The sequence below is a fragment of the Bos javanicus genome, chromosome 9 (assembly GCF_032452875.1).
Source record: "Bos javanicus breed banteng chromosome 9, ARS-OSU_banteng_1.0, whole genome shotgun sequence".
In the NCBI taxonomy this organism is placed as follows: Eukaryota; Metazoa; Chordata; class Mammalia; order Artiodactyla; family Bovidae; genus Bos; species Bos javanicus.
The window spans coordinates 90723979-90738811 of record NC_083876.1 but is presented as its reverse complement, the minus strand read 5'-3'; positions in this window follow the sequence as shown (position 1 = coordinate 90738811).

Here is a 14833-nt window from a genome sequence, read left to right as displayed (position 1 = left end):
AGAGTCTTTTCCAATGAGTCAACTCTTCGCATGAGGTGGCCAAAGTACTGGAGTTTTTGCCCTTAGGGTACATGTATTGATGGTAAATTCCTAATATATTTTAAAGCCTCTTAGTTCAGTTTCTTTCTGTGTGAATATATCACCACCAACTGCACATATAGTTAGGGTTTATTTATTTCATTTTCCTAAGTTTCCTTAAGATATTTTGAGATTTTGAATTTTTAAAATTATAAAATGTTTTCACAATTTAATAATCAAAGCAAAATCTATTTAACAAATCTATTGTCCACCACTATGTGTTCATTTTCTTTCAGTATTTGTTATTAAACATGCACATGCCTATATAATTACCCTAGTTTTTTTTTTTTTAAGATAAATTGTAGCATATTATGCCAACTTTTTTTCCCCTGGCTTTTTTCATTGAAAAATATTTCCATGAAATCTATTCTTAGAATATATATTTCACATTAATTTTTATAGCTTCATGGTAATCCATTGAGTGGCAGTATCATGTAATTCAATCAGATCCCCAGTGATGTACATCTAGATTTCTCTACAGATGCTCCTGCAATGCAGCGTCTAATGCAGAAGACTTTTTTTGTTTTTGCAGTATAACTATCTGTAAGACAGATTCAAGCAAGTGAGCAAGTGAGATATTGCTGGGTCAAAAGATAATCACTGTGTAATTTTGCCAGATATTTCCCCATTATTTTCCATAGAGATTGTTCCATGTTGCATTCTCTCTGAAGAGAAATGAAAGTGCCTCTTTGTCTACAGTCTTGCTAACAGAGTATGTATTTTGATTTTGAACCAAAGGAATAAGTGAAAAGGGCTCTTTGGTGTAGTTTTAACTTGCATATTTTCTTATTCTGACCAAGACTGAATACTTATTCACATGGGTGAAGCCATTTGAATTTCTTATTTTTGTGAATTGACTGCAAATTTCTACAGCCCATTTTATAGGCTCATTGTCCATCTTTTCTTTTAGAAGCACATAATATATGAGTGATATTAATTATTTCTCTATGGTTTAAGTTGAAAACTAGTAACATTACTTTGCTTATGGTGTTTTTAACCATTCAAAATTTTAAATCAAATTTTTGTGTACTTTTTCTTACCTCTGGATTTTGAATCTTTAAACTCACCTTAGTGGCTCAGATGGTGAAGAAATTGCCTGCAATGCTGGAGACTCAAGTTTGATCGCTGGATTGGGAAGAGCCCTTGGAGAAGGAAGTGGCAACCCACTCCAGTATTCTTGCCTGGAGCATCCCATAGTCAGAAGAGCCTGGAGGGCTACACTCCATAGGGTTGCAAAGAGTTGGACACAACCTCATGAGTAACATTTTCTAACACTGTGAATCTTAAATGGGTAGGTTATTTTCATTGCAAATTATTGAGTACTTCATCCAATTTTCTTCTAATACTCATATGACTTCACTTCACTTTTAATTTATCTAATCCCCTTGAAACATCCTATTGTATGGTGTGAGTAATGGAATTTTTTACTTATATACTATCCAGCTATCTCAACATCACATATTAAAAAAGCAACATTCAAAAATCTAAAATAGTTGTTTTATCATATTCTATTTAAGTATATATTTCAGAGTATTTATCTTTTGTAATGGTTCTGTCTGAAAACGCATGAATCACACAGAGTTTTAAGATAGGTGCTTTATAGATTGAATTATTTTAATATCTGGTGAACTTAGTCCTTTCCCTCCCTCTTCTTAAGTTCTTCAGGATTGTCAGGTTTTACAGTTCACTGGTGGGTGTCTTTAACCTGACTGGCAAGACAGGTGTTAGTCATTAACTTTCTACCAGCTCTAAGCATGGAGCTATGATGATGCCGATCTATCTTGAAATTCTGAGTTTTTTTGTTGTATTTTTTTTTTTTTTGGTTTTTGTTGTATTTTTTAATTAAATTCCAAAAAATAAATTTGTAAATCAAGAATTCTGCTAATTTCTAATTTCATTCATTGACCATTGAAGTAGAGGGTATGTTCCTGCAAATTCCTTATTTCCTGGATCCTTAACCTGGTACAGAGAAATAGGCTTTATCTTTATCATTTTATGTTATGAAAACATATCTACAATTTATTTTTGTTCTTAATACATTTTTATAGTGATCAAGCATATTTCTGCTTAGAATTTATGCCATTGCTTAACATGAGAATTTTTTTTGGTCAGCTTTAAAATATACATCTAGATATCAGAACCTTAACTGATAAAATATAACCTACAGTTATATCATGGAAGTAGTCATCAAGTTCTTTGACAATGACAGACCATATTCCAGATAGATAATTTGGATAATCAGTATTCCTCTAGATTAAAAACAATTCTGGAAAAGCACTAATAATTAATAAAGTGTTAAAAAATTAAATTCCTAAATTTTTCAAAAGTGGTTGTGCAGACATTATCTCTACCATCCGTTCAGTTCAGTTCAGTCACTCAGTTGTGTGTGACTCTGTGACACCATGGACTGCAGCATGCCAGTATCTATCACCAACTCGCAGAGCCTGCTCAAATTCATGTCCATAGAGTTGGTGATGCCATTAAACATTCTCATCCTCTGTCATCCCCTTTTCCTCCTGCCTTCAATCTTTCTCAGCATCAGGATCTTTTCCAATAAGTCAGTTCTTTGCATCAGGTGGCCAAAGGACTAGAGCTTCAGCTTCAGCATCAGTCCTTCCAATGAATATTCAGAACCAATTTCCTTTAGGATTGACTGGTTGGATCTCATTGCAGTCCAAGGGACTCTCAAGAGTCTTCTCCAACACCACAGTTCAAAAGCATCAATTGTTTGATGCTCAGCTTTCTTTATGGTCCAACTCCCACATCCATACATGACTACTGGAAAAACCATAGCCTTGACTAGATGGACCTTTGTTGTCAAAGTAATTTCTCTGCTTTTTAATATTCTGTCTAGGTTGGTCATAGCTTTTCTTCAAAAGAGCAAGCTTATTTTAATTTCATGGCTGCAATCACCATCTGCAGTGATTTTGGAGCCCAAGAAAATAAAGTCTGTCACTGTTTCCATTGTTTCCCCATCTATTTACCACGGAGTGATGGGACGAGATTCCATGATCTCAGTTTTTTGAATGTTGAGTTTTAAGCCCACTGTTTCACTCCTCTTCCACTTTCATCAAGAGACCCTTTAGTTCTTCATTTTCTGCCATAAGGGTGGTGTCATCTGCATACTTGAGGTTATTGATATTTCTCCTGGCAGTCTTGATTCCAGCTTGTGCTTCTTCCAGCCCAGCGTTTCTCATGATGTACTCTGCATATAAGTTAAATAAGCAGGGTTACAATATACAGCCTTGATGATTATTTTAACTTAGAAATTATTTAATAACTATGTGGAATGTCTGTATACCAACTCATGTTAGCATAGCTCTGACTTTGTATTTTATAGCTATAGAAAAATTAAATTTCATAGCTATATCCAATTGACTAACCTTTTTTGCAGCCAAAATAACAATGCAAAAGAGAAAGTTTTATAATATGGATTGAAGAATTCTACAATCTTTTCTAACCCCAAAATATTTTCCTTTACCACCTGAAATGGGGGTAAATGGTTTCAGAAGACACATTTCTTTACATGAGACCATAAAAGACTTAGTTAAAACTTCATAGCTGTTTAAATGGCAAAATATAGTGATTCATCATTTTAAATAATAACGGCTTAGCTTGAAAATTAAGCTATCTTGTGCAGTCAGACCGTGAAAATGAAGATATTGGGATAAACAAGTTATAATCAGTCAGAAAAGCAATCAAAATGAAGTACCCGTCTTTAAAATGTGTAGTCATGGTTTATCCACACAAGAGGAAGGAAAAAAGAAGAGGACTGTAGAGAAAGGGGAAAGATAGAAAGATGGGGAGAAAGAAGTCAAGAAAGACTGAACATGATGTCAGACAAAATTAAAATGCATGTCTGAAACACACAAAATGAAAACTTGAGGCAATTATTTCCATAACTGCATATTTACTGAAGCCCTGCAAAGTGAATATACTTAAAATATCCCAATAATTGAGGATATTTTCTGGGGATATAAAAACAAAACATATTTCAAGGTTTCACCTTGAAATGCAGCCTAGCCCCCAACTCATTGAATTGGTTCTTAGTTAAAACTTGGCACTTTGTTAAGTTATAAATTAATTAGCTTGGCTTTCGATACTCTAAGATTAGACAGTGTGACAGCAAGCCATTGCCAAGTTCTTCAGCAGATATGGGGATAAAAATACAGCCCAGAACGCATTAGAGAGCACTGCTGGGCTTAAGAATGACACCTGATTTTTTCTGGCTTGCAGTTCCAGATCATGACCAGAGATGGCGCTGAGTGTACGGGGAACGAAAGGCCAATCCCAATAGGAAATAGGAAACGGGACTGAAGTCCGTGAGCAGGGATCCTTATTTAACCTCGACAGCACATCCAAGATAGTGACTCTGGAGAAGGGACAGAAAAGTATGAAGAACAAATAAAGAACTTGTGTTAGGGGAGTCACATGTTAGAAAGGAGCTAGGAATGAAAATCCTGACAGCTTAATGTGGGAAGAACCTTATGACGCCGGAATACAGATCAAAACACTCAGAGAATTGAGATATGAGCTCTATTTTCTTAGGTTGAATAACCCGTTAGATAAGTTTTTCTAAAGTTTAATAAATTTTTATTTAACAGAAAGACTATAGAAGTGTTCACGCTTTTATATTTTAAAGACACGTGGACAGGTTGTACTTTTTCTGTTTTTAACAAAGAGGAATTCAAAAGCAGTTTGATGTAGTCATAGAGTACTCCCCCCAGAGTCTAGCTTAATTTATTTTAAATTTCCTTCTGGTTAACAAATATTTGGTAAACAAAGATATCCATCTTAAGTGAGAAAGGCTTAAACTACTTACTTTCAGCACCAGGGTGAACTGCTCTTTATGTCCCTTCACTTGTATTTGAAAAAATAGAATTGAAGATTCCAAATAAAAGTGAAGAGAAAAAGTTACTCAGGGGTCTACCAATAAGTGCAGCAACCCTTTAAAATTGTTTTTATTTTTAAGCTTTTGTATTGCTTGGTTGTTGTTCAGTCACTAAATCATGACCAACTCTTTATGACCCCATGGACTGCAGCATGCCAGGCTTACCTGTCCTTCACTATCTCCCAGAGTTTGTTCAAACTCATGTCCATTGAGTCGATGATGCCTTCCAACAATCCCATCCTCTGTCACCTCCTTCTCCTCCTTCCCTCGATCTTTCCCAGCATCAGGGTCTTTTCTGAGTTGGCTCTTCACATTAGGTGGCCAAAGTATTGGAGCTTCAGCTTAAGCATCAGTCCTTCCAATGAATGTTCAGGGTTGATTTCCTTTAGGATTGATTGGCTTGATCTCCTTGCAGTCCAAGAGACTTTCAAGAGTATTCTCCAGTGCCACAGTTCAAAAGCATCAATTCTTTGGCATTCGCCCTTCTATTGCTTAAATCTGTGCTTTCTAAAATTTTTTTTTTTAAAGAAAGTGAAAAAAATTGCTATTAGTTAATACTAGAAACTTAAAAAGTATTAACAATCTAAAAGTTGGGAGTTATGTTTTATTCGGTGGTAATTTTTAGGGCTTCAAGTCCAAGAGGCAGCATCTCAATAGCCCTGAGAGAAATGCTCTGAGGAAGCAAGGGAATATATTGCTGTTGTATGTTATAGAACTCTTACAACAAAGGGCTGGTAGTCAGAACATCAAAAGATTATTATTAATTAAAGAAGCCAGATTTCTCTAGCTAAGGAATTTAGTGCTTTTCTATGTATGGGAAGATACAAGACTGTGGGCTCACTAAAATCATTCCTTTCATCTCAGCTATCTGGTGCCAGTATCCTGTGTTTTGCCCATCCTGAACTTCTCTGGGGCTCACCATAGGGAGTGGCTGCAGTCCTGATGCTGCCAATCACAGGTATTCTTCTCCTTCCTGAGTGTCCTTAGGACTTACCAGCTCGCATTGGAGGGCCACAATCACTGACGACTGTGACATCCTTATTTATTGGTCAGTTCAGTTCAGTTCAGTCACTCAGTCATGTCTGACTCTTTGCGACCACATGGACTGCAGCACGCCAGGCTTCCTGTCCATCACCAATCCCTGGAGTTTGCTCAAACTTGTGTCCATTGAGTCAGTGATGCCATCCAACCATCTCATCTTCTGTCATCCCCTTCTCCTCCTGCCTTCAATCTTTCTCAGCATGAGGGTCTTTTCCAATGAATCAGCTCTTTGCATCAGGTTGCCAAAGTGTTGGAGTTTCAGCTTCAAAATCAGTCCTACCAATGAACACCCAGGACTGATCTCCTTTAGGATGGACTGGTTGGATCTCCTTGCAGTCCAAGGGACTCTCAAGAGTCTTCTCCAACACCACAGTTCAAAAGCATCAATTCTTCAGCCCTCAGCTTCCTTTATAGTCCAACTCTCACATCCATACATGACCACTGGAAAAACCATAGCTTTAACTAGGTGGACCTTTGTTGGCAAAATAATGTCTCTGCTTTTCAATACGCTGTCTAGGTTGGTCATAGCTTTTCTTCCAAGGAGCAAGTGTCTTTTAATTTCATGGCTACAGTCACCATGTGCAGTAATTTTGGAGCCCCCCAAAATAAAGTCAGACACTGTTTCCATTGCTTCCCCATCTATTTGCCATGAAGAGATGGGACCAGATGCCATGATCTTAGTTTTATGAATATTGAGTTTTAGGCCTACTTTTTCACTCTCCTCTTTCACTTTCACTCTCCTTTTTAACTTTCATTAAGTATTTACTGATATGGGAGGAAATACTCTATTTCTCAATATAAAAAGGATTTTAAATGGAAAAGTATCTTTTCCCGCCTTGTCTGTGTACATCCTTCTCCCATCTTTTCTTAGAATTAATAGCTAAGAGCATGCACAATCATGGCCAAAAAGTTACTAAGTGGTCTATCTCTGCTGTGTAATGTGTGGCCTGTCAATCAGCTGCATCATCATCACCTGGGAGCTTGTTAGAAATGCAGAATCTCATGCCTCCTCACAGACTTAATGGATCAAGATCTGTAATTTAACAACTTCCTCAAGTGATATACATGCACCGTGAAGTCTGAAAGACTCTGCTCCAGATTCCAAAGATAGAACTACTAAGGGCAAATCCTTTCTCTTGCAGTTCCACAAGAGGGCTGCTGAAATGGTCTAACTATATTCAATGCCCTTACCCTTAGCTCATATAGAGAGAGAACAAGAGAGGAGGCTGGGTCTAAATCGGTCATCATGAGAGACATTGAGAAGTAGTGTTTACAGTGAGAGACTTTCTCCTTTCTAAGGATGTAAGAGGAGCTCCAAGAGAATCTGTAATAGATATGTATGTTGACAATAAAGGAACACCTTCAGCTCAATCCAAGGCTGGATATTTGTCGATTTGCATGCTCTACACAGCCACACTGGTCCTGCCCTTGGAGTGCAAGGGAGCATGTAAGTTCGTGGACGAGTTTGTCAATTTCCCCCCAGAGTTTAGGGACATATGCAGCACATAGAGACTGTGCCCATTTATGGCCTTCTGATTTTGTACTATGGGAGGCTTCTTCAGGTGATCTGTGATAATAGTGTGAGACAAGATTGTGGTGAATTATGGGAAGAAGGTGGGAGCAACAGTTTCCCAAACCATCTCAGTTCTCTGTAACCTTGGGAGGGCTGCAAATCAGGATGTGTGCAATTTCTGTGGCTCCATGGGGGAGGGGCATAGAGGTCTGATGAGGGAGTATGAGCTCAGGTGACTGATAAGCCTAGCAAGGTTTTGTCCCTTCCAGAGAAGGGATTCTGGGCACGAACCACTGTCATAGCTAACAGGGGACATACAGCTATCTGTGAATGTAGTGTTGCTGACAGAGAGAACTGTGTATCAGGTGAACACTGCTTTATGAAAAACACTCTTACTACCCCCTTGTGGACTGCTTCCACAGCGGTGGTCACCTGAAGCAAGGACAATGAACTCAAGCCAAACCTGGTGGTCACCGTCAGCATTCAGTTAACTATCTTAGATGAGCTTCGTCATTACACTGTCTGTTTTTGCAAGTCTTCCTCTAAAAAGATCTAAACAGAGAAAATGGAGAGAAGAAAGTCCGAGACCATTACATTTTCCTCCATCATGATGAGCAACTGAGTGTGTAGCTCAAATCTGGTTTAGAAAATGGACATGGAAAAGGAAAAGAAGAGCTAAGGTTTAAATTGAGTTTGAGATTGCTGCTTTAAATTAGATTGGACTTTAGTAACTCAAAGCGGCCAGAAAGTTGCAGAATCCTCCCAAGACATAATTAAGGGACAAGAAAGAAGGACTGAGTTTAGCCGAGCTGCAAGTGATGTTAGGAAACATAAAACCGTCTACTGGCATCCACCTACTCTTCTTTAAAGAAAGCTCAAATGCAAATCATAAACATCTTTACATTTCATGGTAAGTCATCGTCTGCTGTTTTTTCCATAGTAGGCAAGATGAGGAAAGTACAACTTTACCACCTACCATCTCTCCTACACTCATATCTCTTGATTTAGAGCAGTTACATTATTGCTTTCTTTTTTTCAACTTATGTGTGTGTGTGTGCTTAGTCACAGACTCCTTGTGACCCCATGGACGGTAGCCCATCAGGATTGTCTGTCCATGGGGATTCTCCAGGCAAGAATACTGGAGTGGGTTGCCATGCTCTCCTCCAGGGGATCTTCCCACCCCAGGGATCGAACTGGGGTCTCCTGCAATGCAAGCAGATTCTTTACCATCTGAGCCACCATTTTTTTCAACTTAGGGGGTACATTTTTAACTTTCCTAAAAGCAATGTAATATTTACTTTTTGTTTAGGAAAAAATGTCTGACTTTGCAAACAAATTGCAAAAAAAGAAAAATGAGTGCCTTTAACCTCTGTCCATGTTTTCTCTTAGCAGCCATTCATTTTTATTCTTTAGTATGGGGCTTTATGCCTTGTCCCGATCACCCAAGAGCTCACTTTCCAGTACCTGGTGATGAAGTCCTGCTGCAAGCATCTGACTCTGCCTGTGGGAATGGTTGGAAAAGCTGGGGAGAAGATGCTTCCAGGACAGTCCTCAGCCAATGACTGACAATAACCAGAGGATAAATTCCCAGCTTCCCTTTCCTTATTTCTCAAGGAAGAAACAAATCTGAGATATATCTGACACCATTTCCCAGAAGTTTCCAATGAGAAAATGGGAAATTTCAAAAAAATAAAACTACAATGAAAATATATATCTAACCCACTCATTCCTACATGAATCTGAGTCTAAAAGTCAGAAGAGTTAATTTGCATAATGGAAAGAAGGTCTTTTCTTTGACTTGCAAAATAGGATAAACAAAAAGTATAAAAGAATTCAGGGAAGTTCACAGTGATCATGAAATTGTGTTGTGAGTTACTATAAATAGAATCATTGCAAGTAAAGGAATTTTTTAAGTCTATTTAGAGCATTTTGAAGGAATTGCTTTTTCAGTTTATGCTTTTAGTCTCTTTTATTTTTGTTCTTCTTTCCTGAAAGCTGGATTTTAAGATATGTTATTGCATTTAAGTTTTAAATAAGTAACACAGGAGACATAAGAGATAAAGTGCAAATGAAGTTTGTTTACTCTTTCTAAAGCACTTTTTAAGAAAGACAAGAAGGAAGGATTTGGAAACACTTATCTAAAACATCTGGCTTCCCAGGTGTATCTAGTGGTAAAGAACCCCCCCTGCCAATGCAGGAGACATAAGGGATGCAGGTTCGATTCCTGGGTTGGGAAGATCCCCTGGAAGAGGGCATGGCAACCCACTCCAGTATTCTTGCCTGGAAAATCCCATGGACAGAGGAGCCTGGCAGGCAACAATCCACTGGGTCGCAGGGTCGCACACGACTGAAGCAATTTAGCAAGCATGCATCTAAAACATCTCTCGGATCACTTATGGATTTTAATTTTTTTCAGATAGTTTTAGTGTGTCAGGTATGCCACAGATTGGTAAGAAGAGACCTCCCACACATACACAAACACTCCCATTTTCCCTTCTATTGTTAAGATTAGACTATGTTCACAATTTCACTCACCAGGCTACAGAAATGTTACTGAGAGGAATGTGATCATGAAGGAAAAAAAGCATATTGGCCTAGAAATCCAAAAAGTACACACAGTTGCAAGTGAAACTGCCAGCAATTTCAGCAAAAGGTCAATTTGTGTTCTGCAGAGCTTTGATTTGGGGCCATAAATTATCACTCAGGTAAAGTCTATACTAGTTATCTGTGTGCTTCCACTGAAGGCAGTATTTCTCAACCTCTGAACTCCTAACTTGGACCAGATAATTTTTTGTTGTCAGGGGCTGCCCTGTGAATTGCAGGATATTGTGACAACCAAAAATGCCTACAGACATTGCTGAATATACCTGGGGAATACATAGTTGAATTAAGGTGGTAGTGTTTTTTGGTCTCCCAGTTGTGTCTGACTCTTCGTGACTCCATGAACTGCAGCACACCAGGCTTCCCTGTCCCTCACCATCTTCCAGAGTTTGCCCAAGTTCATGTCCATTGCATTGGTGATGCCATCCAGTCATCTCATCCTCTGACTCCCTCTTCTTCTGCCCTTAATCTTTCCCAGCATCAGGGTCTTTTCCAATGAGTCAGCCATTTGCATCAGGTAACCAAAACATTGGAGCTTCGGCTTCAGCATCAGTGCTTCCCATGAGTATTCAAGGTTGAGTTTCTTTAATGTATTTAAGGTCTTGTTAAAAACATCAGTAGTTGCCTCTCCTGGTTCTTGCTCTAGAGTGAGAATCATTAAGATGACATCATCCTGCCAGGGGACAAGTGGAATCACTGCCCAGGAACTTCTGAGTTATAGCTGCCTACAGCTCCTTAGAAGAAAAGTTATGACCAACCTAGATAGCATTTTAAAAAGCAGAGACATTACTTTACCAACAAAGGTCCGTCTAGTCAAGGCTATGTTTTTTTCCAGGAGTCATATATGGATGTGAGAGTTGGACCATAAAGAAAGCTGAGTGCCAAAGAATTGATGCTTTTGAACTGTGGTGTTGGAGAAAACTCTTGAGAGTCCCTTGGACTGCAAGGAGATACAACCAGTCCATCCTAAAGGAGATCAGTCCTGAATATTCATTAGAAGAACTGATGCTGAAGCTGAAACTCCAACACTTTGGCCACCTGCTGTGAAGAACTGACTCATTGGAAAAGACCCTGATGCTGGGAAAGATATAAGGCAGGATGAGAAGGGGATGAAAGAGGATAAATTGGTTGGATGGCATCACTGACTCAATGGACATGAGTTTGAGTAAACTCTGGGAGTTGGTAATGGACAATGAGGCCTGGTGTGCTGCAGTCCATGGAGTTGCAAAGAGTTGGACATGACTGAGCAACTGAACTGAACTGAACTGAACTGAACAGCTCCCTTTTGGGGCTTCCCTGGTAGCTCAGCTGGTAAAGAATCTGCCTGCAATGCAGGAGACCCCGGTTTGATTTCTGGGTTGGGAAGATCCCCAGGCGAAGGGAGAGGCTACCCACTCCAGTATTCTTGGGCTTCCTGGTGGCTTGGGTGGTAAAGAATTCACCTGCAATGAGGGAGACATGGGTTCCATACTTGGGTTGGGAAAATCTCCTAGAGTATAGCATGGCAACCCACTCCACTATTCTTGCCTGGAGAATCCCCATGCGGGCTACAGTCCATGGGGTCTCTAAGAGTCTGACATGACTGAACAACTAAGCACTCCTTGTACCCCCAGAAAGGTCATTCCTGCGATACTTCTCCCTTACTACCAAAACTAATCACTTTGATAGTGCTTTGCAGCATGAATTGTATGAAATTAAATACTTGTTTATACCATATGTAAATCACACAATATAATCCTAATCTCTTTTCTATCTTCCCTTTTTGCATACTTTTTCTGCTTCCCATGTTTTTCTCACTTCCCACTTTCCCATTTATTGTGCATGGTAGTTTTTGTAATCGGGAAGATATTCCTGCTGCTGCTGCTGCTGCTAAGTAGCTTCAGTCGTGTCCAAATCTGTGCGACCCCATAGACGGAAGCCCACCAGGCTCCCCCTTCCCTGGGATTCTCCAGGCAAGAACACTGGAGCGGGTTGCCATTTCCTTCCCTAATGCATGAAAGTGAAGAGTGAAAGGGAAGTTGCTCAGTCGTGTCCAACTCTTAGCGACCCCATGGACTACAGCCTACCAAGTCCTCCATCTATGGGATTTTCCAGGCAAGAGTACTGGAGTGGGGTGCCATTGCCTTCTCCAAAGATATTCCTACTATACATTTAAGTTAAATCTGTAGGTCAACTAGCCAATCAAATTACTATGTTTTACAGTGTTTTGCAGTATACAATGAAATCTTCGACCATTTTTCTAAATGCAGTATATATTTCAAATTTACGTCCCTTTGCTATAATTTCTGCTTGTATTTTACCCACTCCACTTTGTTTACAGTTTCTTTTAGTAAATATGTGCAATTTTACAGAAAAATAGCATTATGCCTGCCACTGGAGAGATAAATAGATGTGACAGTCATTTGAAGAACAATAGTAATGCATTTGGTATTCTCCAGTGATAATTGCAAGTAACAGGTCTAAGCTATAAAAGTTTCAAAAGAAAAGAATAATCAGAGTAAGATCTCTCCTCTTGAGTAAAGGCAGGGACAGAGCATCTCTTACTGAATTTATATTCTTTGTATATCTCTTACATCACCTTAATAGTGATAGCCCTTTACCAGTGCAGTATAGTTACACATTTGAAAAACAAATAAGAAATCACTTCTTACCCACTAAAATGGGTATAGTAAAAACTGCAGATAATAACAAAAGTTGACAAAGGCATGTAGCAACTGGGACCCTCACACTTTGTCAGGAGGAAGTTAACTGCAAAATGTTACAGCCACTTGGAAAACAGCTTTACAGTTTCTTAAACAGTTAAATTTATCATGAAATCTGATAATTCCATGCCTGGATATCTACCCAATAAAAATATAAGCAAATCAAAGATTTGTTCTTAGTAGCAACATTTTTCATAATTATAAGAAATGAAAGCAATCCAAAGAGCCATAAGTCAATGGACAAGTAAACAAGAAATCGGTTATATCCTTACAATGGAATACAATAATATCTCAATGCTATGCTATGCTAAGTCACTTCAGTCGTGTCCAACTCTGTGCGACCCCATAGATGGCAGCCCACCACGCTCCCCCGTCCCTGGGATTCTCCAGGCAAGAACACTGGAGCGGGTTGCCATTTCCTTCTCCAATGCATGAAAGTGAAAAGAGAAAGTGAAATCGCTCAGTCGTGTCCGACTCTTAGCAACCCCATGGACCGCAGCCTACCAGGCTCCTCCATCCATGGGATTTTCCAGGCAAGAGTACTGGAGTGGGGTGCCATTGCCTTCGCCGAATATCTCAATAATCTCAGCCAAAAAAAAAAAAAAAAGACTAAATCACTGATTCATGCTACAACCTAAATTCATCTCAAAAGTATTATGCTAAGAAGTCCAATGCAAAAGACATTGTGTGTCTCCAATCCATGCAATATTCAGTAAAGCCAAGTCTATAGAGACAGAAAGCATGTCAGAAATTCCTAGGGTTGGGAGTGAAAGTAGAGTTTGATTATAGACTTACACAGGGCATCCTTCTGGGGTGATGGAAATGTTCCAGAATGAGTTCTGTGATGGTTTCACAGCTCTGAAAGCTTCATAAAGGTGGTTGAGTTGTACAATTAAAATGGGCCAATTTTATGTTATGTAAATTATACCTCAATAAAACTATCTAAACAAATTAGTGGGAGGACAGACTGCAAACAGAAGGACTTGGGTGTGTTTTTCTTAGATTATCTTGGTTCATTTTTGTACCTCTGCATACATCATATGGAATGAATCAGACTGTTTTTTTGAGGGAATCTTTACCAGGCACCTTATTTTTGTACTTGTATTTTTTTTTTCTAAATCATGAAAGTATGATAACACATTTACAAGAGACTCAGAAAATACGAAACAAACTTGCATACATTTCTACTATATATTACAATTATTTTTTTAAGCAGATAAACTAAGATTTTTAGTTGGAATTTTAATATCAAAGTCTCAAAAATTAATGGAATGAATATGTAGAAAAGCAGAAGGATATGGTAGACCTGACAAGCACCATGAACCAATTCAACATAATTAAGATTTATACAAATTTCACACAGCAGTAGGATATAATTTCTATTCAAATTCCCATAGACTATAAACTAGGAAATACTGGAACATATCCAGGGACATAAAACAAGGTGCAAATAGTTCATGGTCTAAAGGTATTGAAATCATGCAGAGTCTGTTCTCTTCTCACTATGGAATTATGTTAGAAATCAATATCAAAAGATATTCAAAAATAACCCACATATTTTCAAGTCCAAGCACGTTATTTTTGAGGACTGACCACAAGTTATTCAGAGTCAAATGTTACATACACAGAACTAAATGAATTAAAAGTTAAATTTATGCATGTTTATATCACATATATTATTTTACTATAGAGATTTCAGAACACTTTTACATAAATGATCTCAGATCATGATCACAAAAATCTTGTGAGGTTGGGGTGGAAAGCTTAAAGATATTAAGTGATCTGTGCAGATTTCCATAATCACTGAGAGGTCTCATTAGGTATCAGGTCATGGTCCTTGTAAATAAAAGTTCCTTATCCAAATTCCTTGCTATGAAGACCAAATGACTTTCCTGTTAGTAGCTGATTAGGTCAAAAGTAGGCATCTGGTCCAAAGGCCAGCTAGAAATTTGTGCCATGGAAGAATATGAAAAGATGAGAAGGACTGATCAGATCATCTCTCCTGGG